Below are 9,197 nucleotides of genomic sequence, written 5' to 3' on the forward strand. Positions count from 1 at the left end.
GGTGGGGCTGAGGGAAAGGCAGGTGGGACGGCGATAGGTGGATGCAGGTAGGAGATGGTTGAGCTGGGTCAGTGGGAAGGGTGGAACGGATAGGTGGGAAGGAAGGTGGACAGGTAATGTCAGGTCAAAGGGATGGGGTGAAGAGGGAAGGCTGGACCTGGGATGAGGTTGGCACAGGTTGGTGGGGAAATTTGGAAGCTGGCGAATTCTATGTTGAGGCCATAAGTTTGTAAGCTCCTGAGGCAGAATATGAGGTATTCTTCCTCCTGTTTGTGTGTGGCCTTATTTTGATGATGGAGGAGGTCCCCAGGATGGACATGTCATCGGGGGAGTGGGAGGGGAGCTGAAATGGCTGGTGGGAGGTGGAGTGGATTGGAGGATACAGACCATAGCTGTTCCCTGAACATATTCTTTTTGTTTGAATATGTGTTGCTTATAGCAAGCATTAATAAGCAATGTCATGTACTCGACTGATTATCTTAAATGGGCTGTTGGTGTAGCCATTAGCACAGTCATGATTATTCAACAAATGTTGCTCATTCACAGAATTGCATCTAACTGTGGATGTTTTGTTATTGGCTTTGAAAGCATAAACTAACTGAGAACATTATGATGCACAGGCTATGTACCTGACATCACACCGGCATTGAATTTAATACCTGATGTTGCTTTATTATTTGTTAGACAGAATCTCACCTTGGTCTAACACAGCAGCATCTTATTAGTTAAAAATCCCACTTGCATTGCAATTGTGTATCAGCAGCATGAAGCAGCTTGCTTAAACTGTTATTCAAATGTTTCAGATGTTTTGCCTTTACAGGGTAATTCGAGACAGACCAGGCACTTTTCAGGTCTGAACATGTTGACTTCTGGGCTACTTACAGGCTTTTGTGAAACAATGAGCTCACCATGATAGCCATTAGCCATACAGGATGGCTCTGATGTACTTTATTTCTGTGTCTAGCTTACAAGATGAGCAAATGGCCCAGGGCCCAATTACAGGCCAGATTATTAGGAACATAGGAAAGAAGGACGCCATTCACCCCATCAATACAGCCTTTCAATTCAATATGGTCATGGTCAGTCAAACATGCACATCACACTGGGAGTAATCCTAAAATTACTGCTCTTGAGCTGTGTTTTTTTTTAAAATTTCCCACTTAACTCCCTGAAACCTTCAGGACCTCAATCCTCTTCCTGCCTATGTTGCTGGTCCCAGTCTGGAGCATGACTTCTGATGGATCCCTCCCTGTAACTGCTCTGTGACATCACTGAGCGTGGCACCAGTGGAGCAACACACTCTGGTTGATTCAGGTTCTATGCCGCAGATATGCCTTTCAGACCCCTGTCTATGGAACCCCTAGGATGTCTGCTCTTCCATTCTTCTTCCTCCTTCCCCTCTATAGCGCAATCACCCAAAGTGCCCTGGCATGGCATAAGCGGAAACCCCTGAGGAACAATCGCTCATACCGGATTCAAAAATGGGATATTACTAAGAAAGCACGATAGACTCTGGGGATTCCTGCCTTACCTACCTGCTTTTATTTAGAGTGCCTATTAATCACCCATTTCTAATCTGCAGTGTGGCCGCTTCCCTATCCATGCTATCCACAGGGTCCTCTGCCCTGTGGACATGCAACATGACTCCAACCACTGCTTGAGTTCTGAAAGCCAGAGCTCAAGCATGTGCAGTCAAGCATACCTCCTGAACCATGCATCTGTCTGGGGCACGTGGTATGTCCATGACTTCACACACACCACAGGATGTATACTTCACGTAGACCTTGTGTTCAGCTGTCCTGTAACTCGAAAAACTTTGTTGTTCTTACTATGAAAACGTAACAAGCTATTTCGCAGAAAAAGAGAGAAAAATGGGATTTCAGCAGAAGCTAAATGCCATCCTAAGGCCAAATTGACAGAGTACAGAGCTATGTGAATTGCAGCACATATATTAACTGGTGAAAGTGGTGGGTAGAGAATCCAATATCAGACTTTTCAACCAGCAAGCAAACAATGTACATTAGACTGTTCCATCTCAAAAGTGAATGTTGGTGTGCTTTGGAGCATATTAAAATTGTGAATGCATCGTCTATGTTTCAGAAATATGCATGAATTTGAGGTTAGCTGCATTCCATCAAAAAATTGTTTCTTGTGGAAAGCAATGAAAGCGTTAGAGAGTACTCAACCTATCAGGAGTCCCATGGCTGCATCATCAATGTGGGTGTTTGAGATGTCATTAAAACTGAATTCATCTGTGCTAGTTGTAGCAGAAAGGAGATACGATAGGATTGTCCCCTTCACCTTCCATTATCTGTCTCACATCTAACTGACAATGAAAATGTTTTTAAAGAAGTACTTTAACCCCTTGAATGCCATCACTTGAGAATAGACCAAAGGTAGGTTTCTGCACATAGTTAAAGTAAGTAAATGATTATTTCTCAACACCTAAATATAATTACAACATAACCCACTCACACATGAAAACAGACACAGACACACACACACACACACACACATGCATACACAGACACCCAAACATGCACACGTGCACACATGCACACTCAAACATACACATGTAAATGTGTACACGCACATACACACAGACACACAAACATACATACACACAAATACAGATGCTCATACATGTACACATGCACACTGACACACAAATTTACACACACGCACACTCACATACACATGTTCATATATGTCATATATCTATAAAATAGAAAGCTGCTATGCTTTGTAAATGGATTGCTGTTTGCATTGTAATATCTCATATTCTGGACTAGCAATCCTAGAAACCAAAACACCGATCAATGCAGATCTACTTTCTATAAGTTGCGCAGCCGACATTGTGAAATGAATGGCTTTGTTCTGTGCTAATTTTAACAAGACTCTGAAATTCCGTGTGGTATTTTCAGAAGATAAAAAGAGGCATATTTACATAATATTCTTCATGGCATCAGGACATTCGCAAAGCACTTTATAGTCAATATGAAGTAGAGTCACATTTCTAACCTAAAAAATGTGACAGCCAATTTCTGCACAGTAGGCTCCCCAAAGCAACATGGTGATAATGAAAAGGTAAACTGTTTCAATGATGTAATTTAAGGAATAAATACTGATCGGGGTACTAAGGAGAAATCTCCTCCTCTTCTTTTACCCTCACAGGAAGTCACATAGGACTTTGGATTTAGATCTCAGTTTAAAAAAACTGCATCCCTCTCTAGGTACATCTTTGAGATTGTAATTTGGGTTATCTCTCCATAGAATAGGATTGGAATACAAATTCTCTGATTCAGAGCACAGTGTGCGATCACTAAACCCTTGTACACAGCCAGATAGACTATTACATCTTTTTACTAATAGTAATTATTTTCCCTCAGAAGGAACAGCCAGAAAAAAAATCAAGAGTAATTTTTTGGCAAGAAGGCAAACTAGTGATGTGATGATTCATTTTAGTTCAGCAACCTATCCTACCCAGCTCAATCTGCAATATTAGTTAGCATCTCCTATTAACTATACTAAGTATACCATTAGAACAGTTAACACTCTCTATCTTGGCTTAGCGTAGCCAATCCTTCTGCCACTTTCTACAAATTTACTTCCAGAACAATCAGTCATGTTGATTAATTTTTCTCACCATCGTTTATATGCTCTTAGAATGCCCATTCCTGTCAGTCGGGAAGAAGGTTGTTCACTGTGAGTGGTCTGGAACAGAGCACTCTTCTGAAAGGAAATTTCACACACTGATTCCTCAAATAAACACTGCTGGCACCGAGGTTTATTTTTCTTTTCCGATAGGTTATTTTATGAAATTCCAGACTAACCTTTAGCGGTTTCAGGTTCATTGGAAGCATGTGACTAGTGAGAGTTGGATATTAACTGCCTCCAGTCATAAGAGATGGAACAGGCAATAAGAGAAAGCTCTGTTCCCATTTTCCAGCAGTGTAGTGATAACCTTACCGCATTCTAAACCTTGCCTGCAGAGCCAAGTGTTCTCACCTTTGAAACCTGAAGACAGTTTCAAAAGAATGTTTTGAAAATGACTCTTTGATAGAAACAAGGTGGGTGACTGCAAATTGAGCTTCAAATCCCAAAACTCCAGATGCAGAGAAAGTATTAATGAACAGACGGCACTGATTTACCACACACCCTGCTTTCTATACCTGTGCTGCATAGGCATCTTAAAATTATTGATTACCTGCTGCTGACTCACCTTCCTGTTAAAACAAGGATTTGGAATATGCACAATAATCCTCAGAGGATGCTGGAATTGCGAAAAAGCTTATCAATTTCTGTGAAGGTAGCTTAACGTTCAGATGAAGGATTCCTATCTGAAGTGTAAAGGAGGGAATGGCTGTGAAAGATCTTCATTAGAAACATTAACCTGCCTTTTTTGTAGTTTTATATGCTGTTCACCAACACATTTTTCAATATTAATTTCATTTTACACAGTGTTTCTTCTTTTCATTACCATTCTTTTCAAACGCGGGTTCGACCTCAACTGACACACAAGCATCAGGCAATGACCCATCTCCAACAAAGAGAATCTGAAAGAAGAAAACAGGAAGTGCTGGAAAAGGTCTGTCAGGATCTAGGGAGGGAGAAATAGAATTCATGCTTCGGGTCCCCCTCCTGCATTCGAAAGAAGACAATTGGACACAAATGGGTCAGAAAAGTTGCAGATCATTTTGCATTCACTAGGCATCCAATTTGCATAAGCAGACACCTAACCTTTGTTTCAGGTGGGAATCCAATAGTCCTAAACGTCACTGGATTCTAACTTGATAGAAACAACATTGTAGGTGATCAAGCATGGCAACATGTTGCATGTTGTCACCGTTGTCTTTGCAGCATTGATTTTTCACCTGAAAAACAGGCCGCCACAAATCCAATTTCTCCCCCTTCTCACTCCATTTAACATGCCCTGACATGAGGGGGCCTCTGAAAAGATTCATAAGTCAGAAGAAATGCAAGTTGAATAAAGTGAGATGAGGAAGCCAGATTAGTGGAAAGTATTAATTTGCCCCGTGTGTGCGTGGGTTTCCTCCGGGTGCTCCAGTTTCCTCCCACAGTCCAAAGATGTGCAGGTTAGGTGGATTGGCCATTCTAGATTGCCCATAGTGTCCAGGGATATGCAGGCGAGATGGATTAGCCACAGGAAATGCAGGATTACAGGGACAGGATACGGAGACTGGGTCTGGATGGGATGCTCTTCACAGGGGCAGTAAGGACTCAATGGCACGAATGGCCTGCTTCCACATCGTAGGGATTCTATCATTCTTTGTATTCAAAAAGCCTTTTCCAAACATTCAACTAGTAACAGAGTGCTCAAATGAAAAGTGAAGTCAAAAAGAGTTGAAAAACAAACCATTGTAGATTTCTCATGGCTGAGTTTATAGGATCATAAAGTCTTAGAGGTGTACTGCATGAAAAAAAAACCTTCGGTCCAACCCGTCCATGCAGACCATATATCCTAAGCCAATCTAGTCCCACCTGACAGCACCTGGTCCATATCCCTCCAAACCCTTCCTATTTATATACACATTCAAATGCCTTTTAAATATTGTAATTGTACCAGCCTCCACCACTTCCTCTGGCAGCTCATTCCATACACGTACCACCCTCTGCATGAAAACGTTACACCTTAGGTCCCTTTTATATCTTTCCCCTCACCCTAAACCTATGCCCTCTAATTCTGGACTCTCACACCCCAAGGAAAAGAGTTTGTCTATTTATCCTATCCATGCCCCTCATGATTTTGTAAACCTCTTGTAAGGTCACCCCTCAGCCTCCAGGGAAAACAGCCCCAGCCTGTTCAGCCTCTCCCTATAGCTCAAACCCTTCAATCCTGACAACATCTTTGCAAATCTTTTCTGAACCCTTTCAAGTTTCACAACATCCTTCCAATAGGAAGGAGACCAGAATTGCATGCAATATTCCAAAAAGTGGCCTAACCAATGTCCTGTACATCCACAACATGACCTCCCAACTCCTGTACTCAATACTCTGACCAATAAGGAAAGCATACCAAACGCCTTCTTCACTATCCTACTACCTGCGACTCCACTTTCAAGGAGCTATGAACCTGCACTCCAAAGTCTCTTTGTTGAGCAACACACCCGAGGACCTTACCATTAAGTGTATAAGTCCGGCTTTGATTTGCTTTTCCAAAATGCAGCACTTCACATTTATCTAAATTAAACTCCATTTGCCACTTCTCAGCCCATTGGCCCATCTGATCAAGATCCCGTTGTACTCTGAGTTAACCTTCTTCGCTGTCCCCTACACTTCCATCTGCAAACTTACTAACTATACCTCCATGTTCACATCCAAATCATTTATATAAATAATGAAAAGTAGCGGACCCAGCACCGATCCTTGTGACACACCACTGGTCACAGGCCTCCGGTCTGAAAAGCAACCCTCCACCACCACCTTCTGTCTTCTACCTTCAAGCCAGTCCTATATCCAAGTGGCTAGTTCTCCCTGTATACCACGAGATTTAACCTTGCTAACCTATTTCCCATGAGGAGCCTTGTCGAATGCCTTACTGAAGTCCATATAGATCACATCTACCACTCTGCTATCATCAATCCTCTTTGTTACTTCTTCAAAAAACTCAATCAAGTTTGTGAGACATGATTTCCCACGCACAAAGCCATGTTGACTATCCCTAATCAGTCCTTGCATTTCCAAATACATGTACATCCTGTCCCTCAGGATTCCCTCCAACAACTTGCCCACCATCAATGTCAGGCTCACAGTTCTTTAGTTCCCTGGCTTGTCCTTAGCACCCTTCCTAAATAGTGGCACCACGTTAGCCAACCTTCAGCCTTTCCACACCTCACCTGTGACTATTGATGATACAAATATCTCAGCAAGTTACCAAAAGAATGCATTGCATCCACTTTCACAAAGAGGAGGATGCTGCTGACAGAAAGGTGAAGGTGAAGTAGGAATATTGGATAAGGAAAAAATCAATAAAGGGGTATATAAAAATTGGTTGTTGTCAATGTAGATGGTACCCAGACAGCAATTAGGATGGTCCCACAGTCTGGCTGGTCATATAAATCAGAAATATTTGTGAGCAATGCAGAACGAGAAGGTTGCCCAATTGGATAGTCCTAAAAAAAGAGGTAACACAAGTATAATAATCCAAATGGCTTCTTGCTGCAATATATCTTAGAAAATAGAACATAGAACATGGAACAATACAGCGCAGAACAGGCCCTTCGGCCCTCGATGTTGTGCCAACCTGTGAACTATTTTCAGCTCATCCCCATACACTATCCCAAAATCATCCATGTGCTTATCTAACGATTGTTTAAATCTCCCTAATGTGGCTGAGTTGACTACATTAGCAGGTGGGGCATCCACGCCCTTACCACTCTCTGAGTAAAGAACCTGCCATGACATCTATCTTAAATCTTAATTTGTAGTTATGTCCCCTCGTACACGCTGATGTCAGCATCCTAGGAAAAAGACTTTCACTGTCTACCCTATCTAATCCTCTGATCATTTTGTATGTCTCTATCAAATCCCCTCTTAGTCTTCTTCTTTCCAATAAAAACAGAACCAAGTCTCTCAGCCTTTCCTCATAAGACCTTCCCTCCAGACCAGGCACCATCCTGGTAGATCTCCTCTGCACCTTTTCCAATGCTTCCACATCCTTCCCAAAATATGGGGACCAGAACTGTACCCAATATTCCAAGTGTGGCCGCACCAGGGTTTTGTATAATTGCAGCATGATATTGCGGCTCCGGAACTCAATCCCTCTACGAATGAAACCTAACACACCGTATGCCTTCTTAACAGCACTATCAATCTGGGTGGCAACTTTCAGGGATCTATGTACATGGATTCCAAGATCCCTCTGCACATCCACACTACCAAGAATCTTTCCATTGACCCAGGACTCTGCCTTCCTGCTATTCTTCCCAAAGTGCATCACCTCACATTTAGCTGCATTGAACTCCATTTGCCACCTTTCAGCCCAATTCTGCAGGTTTATCCAAGTCCCCCTGCAACCTGTAACATTCTTCCAAACAGTCCACTATTCCACCAACGTTGGTGTTGTCTGCAAATTTACTAATCCATCCACCTATGCCTGCGTCTAAGTCATTTATAAAAATTACAAACAGCAATGGTCCCAAAACAGATCCTTGTGGCACACCACTAGTAACCAGGCTCCAGGCTGAATATTTTCCATCAACCACCACTCTCTGCCTTCTATCAGAAAGCCAGTTTCTAATCCAAACTGCTAAATCACCCTCAATTCCATGTCTCTGCATTTTTTCCAACAGCCTACCATGTGGAACCTTATCAAAGGTGGAAATGTGTTGCTGGAAAAGCGCAGCAGGTCAGGCAGCATCCAGGGAACAGGAGAATCGACGTTTCGGGCATAAGCCCTTCTTCAGGAATCAAAGGCTTTACTGAAGTCCATATATACCATGAAGAAGGGCCGAAAAAGGCTCATGCCCAAAACATCGATTCTCCTGCTCCTTGGATGCTGCCTGACCTGCTGCGCTTTTCCAGCAACACATTTTCAGCTCTGATCTCCAACATCTGCAGTCCTCACTTTCTCCATGTATACCACGTCAACTGCCTTACCCTCATCTACCTGCTTGGTCACCTTCTGAAAAAACTCAATGAGGTTTATGAGACTCGATTTGCCCTTGATGAAACCATTGAGGAGAAAGTGAGGTTTGCAGATGCTGGAGATCAGAGCTGGAAATGTGTTGCTGGAAAAGCGCAGCAGGGGCCGAAGGGCCTGTTTCCACACTGTAAGTAATCTAATCTAATCCAGTCCTCTGGTACTAAATCTGTAGACAATTACGACTCAACTATCAAAGCCAAAGGCTCTGCTATCTCTTCCCTAGATGCCAGAGAATCCTCGGATAAATCCCATCCGGCTTCTAGAATTGATAACACCTGTTCATAACTAACCTCGATCCTTTCTAGTCTAATATCTAGTACCTCATTCTTCTCCTCTACAATATTCTCCTTTTCCTGAGTGAAAACCGATGAGAAATGTTCATTTAGCATCTCTCCAATCTCCACAGGGTCCACACTCAACTTCCCACTTCTGTCTTTGACTGCCCTTATTCCTACCCCAATTATCCTTTTATTCCTCACATATGTATAGAAAGCTTTAGGGTTCTCCTTTATTCTATTTGCTAAAGACTGCT

The sequence above is a fragment of the Chiloscyllium plagiosum genome, chromosome 1, assembly GCF_004010195.1.
Source record: "Chiloscyllium plagiosum isolate BGI_BamShark_2017 chromosome 1, ASM401019v2, whole genome shotgun sequence".
Lineage (NCBI taxonomy): Eukaryota > Metazoa > Chordata > Chondrichthyes > Orectolobiformes > Hemiscylliidae > Chiloscyllium > Chiloscyllium plagiosum.